Here is a 14711-nt window from a genome sequence, read left to right as displayed (position 1 = left end):
ACTTCCGCTAACGTCACTCTACACATGGGAAGTGATCGGATACATCATAACTAGTGAATAGCACTTCACTTCCGCTAACGACACTCTACACATGGGAAGTGATCGGATACATCATAACTAGTGAATAGCACTTCACTTCCGCTAACGTCACTCTACACATGGGAACTGATCGGATACATCAAAACTAGTGAATAGCACTTCACTTCCGCTAACGTCACTCTACACATGGGAAGTGATCGGATACATCAAAACTAGTGAATAGCACTTCACTTCCGCTAACGTCACTCTACACATGGGAAGTGATCGGATACATCAAAACTAGTGAATAGCACTTCACTTCCGCTAACGTCACTCTACACATGGGAAGTGATCGGATACATCAAAACTAGTGAATAGCACTTCACTTCCGCTAACGTCACTCTTCACATGGGAAGTGATCGGATACATCATAACTAGTGAATAGCACTTCACTTCCGCTAACGTCACTCTACACATGGGAAGTGATCGGATACATCATAACTAGTGAATAGCACTTCCCTTCCGCTGACGTCACTCTACACATGGGAAGTGATCGGATACATCATAACTAGTGAATAGCACTTCACTTCCGCTAACGTCACTCTACAAATGGGTGGGAATCAAGATATAATCAATCAGAGACTTGTTTATGTTACCTTTGCCCCTGAAAGTATATGTATATGAGCTAATAGCTTGAATAGTATTCACGAAATAACGAGTACTAACAAAATGAGACAAAAGTTTGTCTCTTGGTAACATTAGACGCTAACATATATCCGAGTTGAGATCACCTAGGATAATTGTGTCACCCTGCACACACAACTCATCATATAAGTCAGATAATTCGTCTAGAGCCGTGCTATACGTAGAGTGAAGGACATTAGTGGACGGAAGGCGACATGCAATCACGTACATGTCAGCGGCACGTGGGTGCGTTAACTTAACAGCAATACTACTGTCAGGAGACGAATGTAAACATTGCGTCCTCCATTTAAAATGAGTGTTCTGTAGAAGAGCTATACCACCGGACCCTCTCGATGAGGTACATGCATCGTCACATATGTAGGACAGAAGTTTGCAACATTTAAGATCTTTGAATCTTTGAATATTGCATGTTTTAACCAGTGTACAGCAAAGTCCGGTAAAATATAGTTGATATGCAGGGTCTGATGAGACACACCACGCACATTCCAGGTCAACACATTTAGTGCCATCACGATACACAACATAGTCAATATGAACATAGCCATTTTGTTAGTAGATGTTCCTTCTGTATTGTTGTTGTTGATGTTTCGGATCAGTTTGGCGCTGCTTGGCATATAGTTTTGACACACAGTGTCCTCAGGCCAGAAGTATTCGTCGTTCACCATGACGTCATAATCATCTAGTGGCAAGTTTACCTGCCTGTACAGCGCAGTGTAAGTGTAAGTGTAAGTTTCAGACTTATCAAAGTGAATCCGTTTCGGCGTTTCGAGGACCTTCCATTATAAATACAAATACAAGTAAGACGCTTAGATCTATCCCGACTATGCTGACTTGAAAAGGCAGACTAAAATGAGGCATCGTTACAAAATGATACACATATCATCATTTTCTTGACGACATAATATAAACTTATTTTCACACTGTTAAAAATGACGAGGCTATGGTACGCTTTACAAATAAATGTCAACATTATAAAATGGTGTTACCAAAATACAGACAATAATGTCACTGCCATACATTTACCACTGTAGAAACGTACATGAATGCTATACATCCGTTTCCTTCATATAAATGTTATAAGAAGCGGTTGTACGTCATTACAATGAAGTAAACCATTAGAATGTCAATAGAAACTGAAGCGTACGTAAAATATCTTCAGTTATGAGAATTTTCTTTTTTTCCCCCGACACTTCAGTATTTCCAAAGTACGTTCAATACATATTTAGGAATATTTTTCAGGTGAACAATTACCTTGCCTTTGCATCTGTTTGAAATCACCTTTCCCTACGACATTCTGTGTGGTCAGCTGCCTGCCCATCCAGTATCAAGCTCAGCCAACGAATCAACTTTTCTAACACGAGTTTCTGTATGGTCAGCTGCCTGTCCAACCAGTATCAAGCTCAGCCAACGAATCAACTTTCCTAACGAGTTTCTGTGTGTTCAGCTGCCTGCCCAACCAGTATCAAGCTCAGCCAACGAATCAACTTTCCTAACGAGTTTCTGTGTGGTCAGCTGCCTGCCCAACCAGTATCAAGCTCAGCCAACGAATCAACTTTCCTAACGAGTTTCTGTTTGGTCAGCTGCCTGCCCAACCAGTTTCAAGCTCAGCCAACGAATCAACTTTCCTAACGAGTTTCTGTTTGGTCAGCTGCCTGCCCAACCAGTATCAAGCTCAGCCAACGAATCAACTTTCCTAACACGAGTTTCTGTGTGGTCAGCTGCCTGCCCAACCAGTATCAAGCTCAGCCAACGAATCAACTTTCCTAACACGAGTTTCTGTGTGGTCAGCTGCCTGCCCAACCAGTATCAAGCTCAGCCAACGAATCAACTTTCCTAACGAGTTTCTGTATCGCCAGTTAGCTGCTTATCTAGTATCAAGCTCAGCCAACGAATCAACTTTCCTGACGAGTTTCTGTATCGCCCGTTGCCTGCTCATCCAGTATCAAGCTCAGCCAACGAATCAACTGCCCAACCTGCCCAACCAGTACCAAGCTCAACCACAAAACGTTTATGAGCGGCATTTTAGATGAGGTGAGGTGAGGTGAGGTGAAACGGAGATTAACGTCGCGTCCACGATTATTGGATTTATGTAGTGACGTGCATGTATGGTAACAAAAACACCATCTTTCAACGTCTTTCGAACCCCGGAACTTCCGCTCTCCAGGCGAACGCTCTACCACTACACTACAAAAGGCCTCAAGAAGTTGGTGTACTAAGTAAGGATAAGATATATGGATGGACAACCACTTTATTACAAGTGGGAGCGACGTTTCGGTGAAGGTTTTAACACGTGTGTGCGTGACTACTTGTACTGGTCCGAAATGATGGCGGTTTTATAGTGCTAGCCCACTGAGATACCATGCTGCAGTTTGACATGAATACCCCACTCAGACACAGCATACTGACTCCAAGCCGGCGATGCAGTCTTCAGTCTGACACTTCAGTGAAAGGTCGTCAAGTCAAAATTACTCTTTTGGCCCACAAAAAGAGCAAAGGTTATAACAAGAAGATCATCTTAAAATAGTTTGAAAATTATCGAACATATTTTTCTTTCCACCCATCACTTAAAGCAAAACCAACTGTAGAAGCCAAATCTAAAACGGATAAATAAACTTAAGTGGTTTTCTGGAAGTGATATGATGTTATATTTGAACACTAGATGGTCATTGATTTCCAAGGAAAGTAACTTATTTTGTGTGTTTGTTGTTTAACGCCGCACTCAGCAATATTACAGCCATATGACAGCTATCTGTAAATAATCGAGTCTGAGCCAGACCATCCTCCCAATTGGGGTACGATGACACGCATCAACCAAGTCAGTGAGCCTGACCATCCAACCCCGTTAGTCGCCTCTTACGACAAGCATAGTCGCCTTTTACGGCAAGCTTGGGTTGCTGAAGACCTATTCTACCCCGGATCTTCAGAGATCCCTGGAAAGTGAAGCGAGAGCAGCAGCCCGAGACAGTGATGTACCCGCTATACTGCAGCCTTGCCCTATGGTTGGTAAGTGAAGACACTACCCTGTTTTCTCCAGTAATCGACTGTGTAAGTGCAAGTTGACGACTAGCCTCAGACCAACAAATTTATTGCAACACATGTTTTAAAAACTGTGTTGCCTATATCATACTGTTTATTTTCTATAATTACAGATAACTTATTGCTTGCAGTTTACTTACGCCGTAATGAGACGCTGTAACCGATGACCTAGTTTTGCGCATGCAGCAACGTGTGACTGTGACTTCGGCGTTGACTTATGCTCAGAGCGCTAATACCATTACTGCCCCTGTCACTGGACCAGTGCCCACTTGAATTTCCTTCACGGCTCCCTTGGAAATTTGCCACCCAAGCTGCCTTTGAGGCGCTAGAAGGTTAACACTCATATAACCATCGTTTTAACTGTTGAATGAACAAAGGCATATTCCAAAGAAGCCACTTGCCAAAAGAGTGCTTCTGTTGGGGGCCAGGACCAAAGCCCCACAAGCTGCAAAACGCGGTCACCCATCCAACTACTCTCCGTGACCAACGTTGCGTTACTTCGCCTGATGTGTGACATGCGCAGTGCACAGGACCATGTGCCACCACTATGCCTACAATCTTAGTTTGGGTTCGACCTGGTTTCATCAAACTTGGTTCTATGTACAGTGACACTCAACTACCAATGGGGGATAATCTTATTAAAATAAAGATTTATCTTGCTTCTACATATACTAGGAACAATAGTTGAGGGAACCCCCGAATTTATTTAGAAATGATATGTAAAGAAATGACTTTGTGAAATTTAACCTTCATAGTTTGGGTCCAAACCGGTACATGCCCCAAGGGCATTGATGCTTGCATGACATGTTCTGGCCATACTGGATATCAAAGGCCGGATTGTCTCCCCTTGTATCCTTCCCCATGTTCTTGTAAGGCTTGGGGACGCTAACGTCATTTGCGAATTTTTCGGTCGAGAACATCTCAAAGGTGTTCAATCGGTGACATGTCTGGAGACTTGTCTGGCCAGGATAATGTCATGACTTCTTGCTGCTTCCAAGGAGGCCTTGTCATCCTGGAACTCAAAGTCCTGACCTTCACGCTGACCGCCCATGTTACTTTCCACGATCATCAGAGACCATGATGCTACAACTACCGTACCTATCGTGTTCTGGGACTGCTTCCGGATTTCACCTCTCTCCACGCCGTCTCCAAGCATGTTGTACACCATCTGTAAAGCGTAAACATAACCTCGCTTCATCAGAAAACATGGTGTATCTCCAATGCCGCTGTTGACGACCTCCAAACTGCAGTGCCGACGGTTGTCGCCTGTGTGCCACAGTCAGCCACATTCCTCTGGAAGGACGAAATGGTTGGTATCGTTCCGCTCGAAAGTCGGATTCCTGTGGCAGCCCTTTCCTCAGTCCTGACCCGTGAAGATCCGGGGAAGAATAGGTCCTCAGCAAACCATGCTTGCCGTAAAAGGCGAATATGCTTGTCGTAACAGAAGACAAACGGGATCGGGTGGGCAGGCTCGCTGACTTGGTTGATGCGTGTCATCGTATCCTAGTTGCGTAGATCGATGCTCATGATGTCAAGCCCTGGATTGTCTGGTTCAGACTCGATTACTTACAAACCGCCGTTATATAGCCGGAATATTGCTGAGTGAGGCGTTAAACAACAAACAAAGAGGTTCAAATGATTTCTCCGACTTAACCAATGTATTGTTGTGGTATATATAAATTTCGCTAAAATTTTGCATAATGACCTATAGTTGCGTCAGTTTTACTTGCATAAAATGGACGCACAGAATGGCCAGTGAATTCCTGGCCCTGAATCGACTGCATCAACAGTAGAGTGACGTCACCACAAGGTCCTTTTAACCAATTTTGAATAATTTGAAAAAAAACTTGACTTTGTAGTTTGGGGAACATTTTGTGCTCTCATCTCTTGATTACGGTTATAAGAGGGCGAGGGGGAGACGTCATCCACAGGTGCTCAAATATCACATGACCAGTTTAGACATGGCCTGGTTCTAGTTTCTTGTATGTAACCCATTTAAATGATGAGTTCCTCAACAAAGACATGTTAAGGTTGAAAGTCAATCAAATCGGTCATCATTAAGCCAGAGGTTATTTATAACTGACTCGGAACTATGGTGGATTATTCAGGCCCATGTGGGGAATCGAACCCGGATCTTCGGTGTGACGAGCGAATGCTTTAACGATGAGGCTACCCAACCGCCCGTATCATCTACGTTGACGTAAGTATCTTCTTCGTGGATGATATTTGTTTTGAGAATGTGGCACTAATAAGCTTCCATGAAAAGCCAATATGTAGCTAAGTATTTTTATATCAGAATGTAATTATATATTTTATTGATTTAAATAAATTAATATATCGCCATGTTCTGTTATGATTTATGCTTACAGTTAATAACATTCTGGGCGCATTAAGACTTGCAAAGGGGGATATTTAAGTCTGGACACAAGAACAACAGTGATGTCATCTTGGTGTAATCTTCCAAGCAATATAGGGTTTATTTTGTCTATGCTGTGCCATGTGATAGCCAATAGGTGGCGGTTAGTTGTATACGGACTGTTATCCTCGTCATAACGACTGTCACTATCTCATAGATCAACTTGAAATCATATATCATCCTGCTTTTATGTCTTTTAGATATAAACATATTGATGACTAACTCGCATGCATGTTACATCTTACAAATGGCTCTCCAAAAACGAAAGCATTTCCCCAAGGAGTGAGGTCGGCTGCAAAGTTTTTATTGATTATTGTTAGTACACAGCTCATGTTGTCAACAGTTACACCCAACCGCCCCCGATTGAACCAGCGAGAGCTCAACTCAACTCAACCGCCCCCGATTGAACCAGAGACAGCTCAACTCAACTCAACCGCCCCCGATTGAACCGGCGACAGCTCAACTCAACTCAACCGCCCCCGATTGCACCGGTGACAGCTCAACTCAACTCAAACATAGGCAGTTACACCACAGCGGGGTTTGACGTGACGGGCGACGAGCCTCAGAAATTGTTACACCATCGTAAACGTTGGAATTTGAAAACTTACCCACAACCAAATAGCAAGGTTTGCCATTAACTTATTTTTCGCAATGAACCCCTAGTATGCCAATGTTTTATTTCTGTACTTAGAGATCTTACTTTTGACAATAGTGTATAGTTGGATAGTGTAGTGATTACAGCAAGGTTCATATTTGAAGTCCAACTGATTTTGATATGTCCCAATTGAGAGTATAACAAAATCTTAAAGAGGAAATACAGTTCTAAGAAAGCCTAATGGTGCCACTTTGGTAGCATAATGTTTAAAAAATCAATCTTTCTTATTATTTTGATTATTTTTTGAATTTTCGAAATTTTGAGTTTTGGAGATAAACTTGAACAATTGAGAAAATATGCGAAATAAGGAAAAAAAACTTGTAATTTCGAGAAAGAAATTGAAATGAAAAAATAATCGAAGTAACTGGCAAGAAAACACTCGAGGTAACGAGAAAAAACGCGAAATTTCGAGAAAATAACTAAAATAACGAGACGAAGCTACCGAAGTGGCCACAATTAGGCTTTCGTACAGTTCGAGTTGAAATTGCAAGTATCAAAACTTGCATTCATAACATTTTAGCAATTAACTTACAACGTAACAGTTGCTGTCATGCTCGATATCTCTATCCATTCCCATGCCGGGCAATGTACAGCAAATAGTAAGATTGTCAGAGAGAACAAACTTACCTATTTGTTTGAAATTAAAATGCAAGCCAGTTAATCAAACATGATTAAAGTGTTAATTGGCTGTCCATCTATCTAAACAGTATTGACCCTCGTATTATTACAGATAGTGTCCTGATGTCTCCGTAAATTCTGATCTAATTCAGTTAGTCACGGGCATTTTTTCTGTTATATTGAATTTATGGTATGTAAACAAACAGATCTAGATCGAGAATGGCAATGCACGTAAATGGGATCATGGCATTGTTCACTGCACTTAAATGTCATTTGAAAGTGACCCGTGAAGATCCGGTGTAGAATAGGTCTTCAGCAACCCATGCTTGCCGTAAAAGGCGACTATGCTTGTCGTAAAAGGCGACTAACGAGATCGGGTGGTCAAGTTCGTTGACTTGAATGATGCACGGGCATCGATCTCAATTGCGTGGATCGATGATCTTGATATCAATCACTGGATTGTCTGGTCCAGACTCAATTATTTACAGTCCGCCGTCATATAGCTGGAGTATTGCCGAATGCGGCGTTAAACATCAAACCAAATCATTTGAAAGTCTTTTGAAAGTCATTTTATATCGTTAGCTTTCTCGGAATATCCTGAATTCAAACTGAGCTTTTAAGAAATCCCTTGCTATTCAGGAAAGTCAATCAGACATTTGAATAAAATTATAAGTATCTCATGATCATTTTTTACAAATTAACATGTCGCTGGTGCTTTGAACTATATGGTACTGAACTGGAAAGGATGAAGACGTCGTCTGAGGCGTTCATGTATCTGTCATTAGCAGCGTTCCTTGGACGTACAAACATCCTCTTTCGTAGCTTCGAATTCCAGATACGTCATGATTATGTCCTTTGCTATGGCAGAACCATACCCGTGTTCATGGATTTCTCCAAGGCGATAAATTAAAGATTATTGCACTACAGGTAAATAGTGCCTGCGTGCGTACATGCGTGTGTGATGCCTGTACAAGTCCGGACTGATGCCGAGATAAACGCGTAAGACCTGCATCACTTCAGGCCTTCGTTCCATATCAAGGTGTAAAAAGGGGTTTAACGTCGCGTCCAAGGTTATTGCGTGCGTGCGGCTGCCCCAGACTAGTTCTGACTAATGCCGAGTTTATAGTGCTCGCCCACTGCGATACCATGGCGCAGTTTAACATGAATACCCCACTCAGACACAGTATACTGACTCCGAACGGACCAGTCCTTGTTTAAGCTCGTTAATGCCGACGCCAGTCAGGGAAACAACATGTACCATCTTTTAACGTATGTTAGTATGACACGGCCGGGGATCGAACCCACTACCTTCCGCTCCACGGACAGCCGCTCTATCCACTAGTACCGGTCTAGTACCATATCGAGCTGGCGAGCGGTGGTATTATTGAAATACTGTTCAAAGCGGCGTTAAAGAAATTTCTTCTCTCACTAAAGTGGTCAACGTCAAAAACCGGCATAAATTCGGGTTTTCCTCCTACACTGGTCGGACACGCCCTCATGTGGCTGTAATACTGTTACAACAACCCATCAATACCCTCACTTCATTCATAAGAAATCCCTCTGAAAAGAATGATATTCAAATACTGTGATACCATTTCGCGAAAAGGTGAGCGTATCCTGCCCTGCTGGTGGCACCTGTCACACTCAGGCAAAGGCAACTCAGATGTTTAGCTGAGCAAACACGGGGGCATCTGGTACAAATCAAAATAAGGAATTGCATCGAACATCAATTTGAATGCCCAAAGCATGTCTTTCATAAACTGTTTTGAAAGCTTTGCTAAGGCCTTGAATGTTGTAGCCCTGGTGAAACAACTGTTAAAAAGAGTCGTTTGACCGTTTTTGGAATTTGTAGAAAGAGCATGTTCGATTGTACCTCGAACGTGAAATGTAGTCACACGAGAGTCTGGAGCTGCCGCTCGCCATGAAGGGAAAGTTGAAGCCGACCCTCATGCCAGACAGTCCCGCGGAGAGGCTTTTTCTCACTTTCAAAGCGACGTTCAACCCACCTTGCTCATCTCTCAATCAATCGGTGTTTATGATGTCATGTGAGAAAAAATGCGACTTCGTTAAGCCTGGAATTGCTATCAGTGTGAATGAGAGAGTATGCAACAACTAAACACTAAATGCTTGGGCCTAGACATTTTAAAACTGGCCCCAACTGTGTTACTGGTAAGCAGCAGGATCTCTGCACTTCAGACATAATTCAAAATTGCTATATCGTTTTTTGTTTCAACAAAATCAGTAAATACGTAATCATGTCACTTGGTCTTCTTGGCCATCAATCACAAGATTGCCTGGTTCTGTTTACAGGCCGCCGTGGTATATCAGACAACACACACATACTGTTGTATGTACATTGTGTGAGTGGAGAGTGACTGCCGGGTGAGTAGGACAGGACATGCATATGTTTAATCTTTTAGCTAACCATCACTTAGCTCTCATCACCAGTCTTCCCAGTCGTCCCGAGCAATAGGAAAAAGAGACATAAGACGCCAACATTGACAGAAACACGATGCTATTTGTGTATATTTGACACCACAAGTAAGCTATAATAGGAAAGGTGCTCGGATGTGTGGATAGGGCAGTCGTTTGAATTTGCGTTCATATAGAGCCATCCACTTGGAGTGTTCAGTCTCGACACCAACCACATGCCCTGTTTTTATTTGGCTATACATAATGCGTGTCACGACATTCCCAGCGAACTGCGGAGCCTCAGACGTCTTGGTCCCCTGTGCTCTCGGAGTGTTTATATTGGACGATAATTAAAAACAAATTGTCTCATAACTGTCTGTTAACAGTTCTGCATATATGGTCCTTGCAAAATGAAACCATGTGAATACTTATCAGGATAAAGGAATAAACTTAACAAATATCAAGTATATACCCTTCTCGGCAACACATATATTTTATCCATTCGTGTTATTTCTTTACAGAAATGGAGATAGAAATTGGACAATTCTGATTGTAATCACTGCGTAGGTTGGTTTCTCGGAAAGTTGCTTGACCTCTTTCAACTGTCTCTGTCATGATGATGGGAAGAATATAACCGCCAACTGTTGCAGTAAAAGCCTCAATCAAATCCCTTTCACCATTCCAGATAATGTAAGCCACAAAATCTTCAGCCAGGTGGAGCCCGGAGCCGCTAAACGTTTTCGCTGCTTACAGCATCTGGATCTGTCCTTCAATAAAATCACCTCATTACACAGGGACTCTCTGGTCGGTGTCGAGATGTTGAAGACACTGAGTTTTCATGGGAATAACATTAACCTCACATCAACAACCTATCCCAAAGATGTATTCCTCCATCAGAAGAAACTGGTCATGCTGGACATTAGCAAAAATGATAACTCCTATTCAGGATCCAACTACCCTGACAAGACACTAATGGGTTTGACGTCTCTGCAAACACTCATCGTAGATGGACTACTGAATGTCACTTTTGGAGAGGGTTTTGCATCTCTTACAAAACTTACCCATTTGAATCTCTCTGGACGGAAAGGTTATTGCGGGATCAGACACTTGTCCAATAATGCCTTCACCAATCTGCCTTCTCTTCGGCTCCTGAATATCAGCTCCTGTAGACTCAACCTTATAGACAGATCGACTTTCTCTCCTTTGAAAAGTATTTCTATCTTGGATGTATCAGATAATGATTATCTTGGACTCGGAGAATCCTTTTATGGTCTTACACATTCTTCTATTCGCGTGCTTAATGATAGTCATATCGTACCAACGTTTGGCACTGGTTATAACATTTAAAGCAAAGCATGTGCAATACCTGAATGGCACAGGTATCAAACATATGGATATGGCTTCAGACAGGATTGAACTGACTGAAACTGAAATTTTGTCAATATTGTCATCATTGGAAACTATTAACGTGGAAGGAAACCGATTCACTTTTGGGACGTATCTTCTAGGCTTTGACAGGATGGTAACTCTGACAGAACTTCATGCTGCAAACCAATATGGTTCACATGTTCCACCTATAACAGACTTTCCTTACCCAAGCAAAGGCATTAACTTCCCAAAACGTATTGATGATACTAATAACATTTCACAACATACAGGGCATCTTTCCAGTTTGAACAACATTACTTTAGATAACTCTGAAACGAACTTCATATCTGAGGACGTCAAGCGAAACATATATTGGTACAGTTTTCCTTCAACAACAGAATATTTTAAGTTGATGGATGCACAACAAAAGGAGTACACATATCTGAAAAACGTTTTGGACTTTCATATAAAAATTCCGATGGCTCCAATCTTGACATATATCAATGTGTCCAATAGTAGACTAGCTTACGAAATCCCACAGATTGATTTATACCACAATAAAGTGAAGACACTTGACTTCTTAAAAAAATCTCCTGAAAAAATGGCATGGTCCCGTGTCTCCCATTGACAGATTAGAGTTCTTAGACTTGTCTCAGAACTTTTGCAATTTCATGTCCAGTCATTTTCTCAGTAAGGCCTACGCACTTCGTCAAATTAACATCAGCCACAATTACCTGGCTTTAGCCTTACAGAATGATACCGTTTGCAAATTGTTTCAAAATGTAACTAATCTGCTGGTTCTAAACATTGCTTATAATTTGGCAGTAATTCTACCTTTTTCCCTCTTTAAACATCAACATCGACAAAATATCTAGATCTCAGCTGGAATCTTATCACATCATGGGCGGTCCAGATAAGTCACATGAAGAACCTTTCCCACTTGGACATGTCGAACAATCGGTTTGTAGACCTACCAATTACAATTCGAAGCCAAATTGATGAAATCATGAAGAACAGAAATGGAGACTTCCATCTGAAGATCAGTGGAAACTTGTTCAAATGTAACTGTTCGAGTTTAGATTATTTCCAGTGGATGTTGAATACGTATGTCCTGGTGGAAGATATCAATACAACACAGTGCCAGATGGATGACGGGACATACGTCAGCCTGAAAACCTAGAGGACATTGTGCTGAACCTTCAACTAAGACGTCACACAATACTGCCGATCATAGGTGGGTCGGTAGCAGGGATGGTGGTGTTCTTCACTATTGTAATAGCTGGCATCATCTACCGTTACCGATGGAAGCTGAGATACATGTACTACTCCACCCGGAGAAGGTACAGAGGCTACCAGAGATTGACTGGAGAGGAAGACAACTTCACTTATGATGACTTTGTCTCATATGCTGACGAGGACAGGGACTTCGTGGTGCAAGATATGCGCAACGTTCTTGAGAGGATACATGGAGTGCGACTGTGCATACATCACCGAGATTTCATGGTTGGAGAAGCCATCACTGCCAATATCTTAAACGCCATCCAATCAAGCCGTAAAACCATTGTTATTTTGTCTCCAAGTTTCCTCAAGAGTTCCTGGTGTGATTATGAAGTCCACATGGCCAAACTTGAGAGTATTCACACTGGAAGGGTTGTTCTGTGTGTCGTGTGGTATATTGATGTGCCTGACAACAAAGCTTTAACTGAAGACATCTCCTTTAAAATTGAACATGGTACCTATCTCAGATACCCAAATAATAGCGAGGACGTGGAATCGTTTTGGCAAAATCTTAAAGAAGCAATAGTCCAATAAGGACAGTCGGAGATAATACATGAACTCTGATATTGTGAACTGTCTTTAATAAATGTCCTAATGTATTCTAATTAAATTTGATGTTGACAGATGTGTTTGATATCAATATGTGATCGGACAATGCTTGATCTCGATGAGTGTTTGATGTCATTATGTCACCTAACAAGGCTTGATGTTGATATATGTTTGATATCAATATGTGATCTGACAATGCTTGATCTCGATGAGTGTTTGATGTCATTATGTCACCTAGCAAGGCTTGATGTTGATATGTGTTTGATATCAATATGTGATCTGACAATGCTTGATCTCGATGAGTGTTTGATGTTATTATGTCACCTAACAAGGCTTGATATTGATATGTGTTTGATATCAATATGTGATCTGACAATGCTTGATCTCGATGAGTGTTTGATGTCATTATGTCACCTAACAAGGCTTGATATTGATATGTGTTTGATATCAATATGTGATCTGTCAATGCTTGATCTCGATGAGTGTTTGATGTCATTATGTCACCTAACAAGGCTTGATATTGATATGTGTTTGATATCAATATGTGATCTGACAATGCTTGATCTCGATGAGTGTTTGATATCATATGTAACCTAACAAGGCTTGATTTTGATATGTAATCCATATAGGCGAGCTGTACACGTTTATTTGGTGTACTTCGCTAGCGAGTTGTACGCAGAAGTGCTTGGTATTCTTACCTACATTTGTCCTTTACAGTATTACAAAGAAGTTCGTGGTTTTAAGTATTACAAAGAAGTTCTTGGTTTAAAGAATTACAAAGAAGTTCTTGGTTTAATGTATTACAAAGATGTTCTTGATTTAAGGTATTACAAAGAAGTTTTTGGTTTACAGTATTACAAAGAAGTTCTTGATTTAAAGAATTACACAGAAGTTCTTGGTTTAAAGAATTGCAAAGAAGTTCTTGGTTTAAGGTATTACAAAGAAGTTCTTGGTTTAATGTTTTACAAAGTAGTTCTTGGTTTAAAGTATTACAAATATTGAAAAACGAATTATAGATTAATTGCAAATTTATTATCATAACAACGGTGCAATTGAGATATTATGTAGAAGATTTTTTGTTCATCATGATTTTGGATACGTTTCGCTCAAATGCAGCTGTTTATCCAAAAAACATTTTGTACGTCTTTTAAGCAAAGACAAATAGAAATATTTGTCCAAAACGGGTTTGATGACATATCTAAAAACAAAACACCTACTTTAAAAATTCAGTGTAAGATCTTTTTACTTCCTGTACATAATTGAAAAATTAAATTTAGAATTATCCAATTATTAGTACCACTTTTTAACCATTTCAAACATTATATTATTTAACGCCAATCATGAGTAATTCAAAACATTAGATAATTTAACTCTTGTAATGAGTACTTCAAAACATTAGATCATTTAACTCTTGTGATGAGTAATTTAAACATTAGATAACTTAACTCTTGTAATGAGTAATTTAATACATTAGATAATTTAACTCTTGTAATGAGTAATTTAAAACATTAGATAATTTAACTCTTGTAATGACTAATTTAAAACATTAGATGATTTAACTCTTGTAATGAGTAATTCAAAACATTAGATAATTTAACTCTTGTAATGAGTAATTTAAAGCATAAGGTGTTTTAACTCTTGTAATGAGTAATTCAA

General features: G+C 40.6%; 1 pseudogene; it reads left to right on the top strand.

Moving 5' to 3' along the window:
- The first annotated feature begins 5507 nt into the window (after positions 1-5507).
- On the top strand, positions 5508-13040 carry LOC139471066 (toll-like receptor 4; annotated as a pseudogene).
- Positions 13041-14711: the final 1671 nt, after the last annotated feature.

This window comes from Haliotis cracherodii, unplaced genomic scaffold (assembly GCF_022045235.1).
Source record: "Haliotis cracherodii isolate W230 unplaced genomic scaffold, xgHalCrac1.p SCAF_21, whole genome shotgun sequence".
NCBI lineage: Eukaryota > Metazoa > Mollusca > Gastropoda > Lepetellida > Haliotidae > Haliotis > Haliotis cracherodii.
Note: the sequence above shows the minus strand (reverse complement) of the source record. Positions and strands in the feature narration are given on the sequence as shown.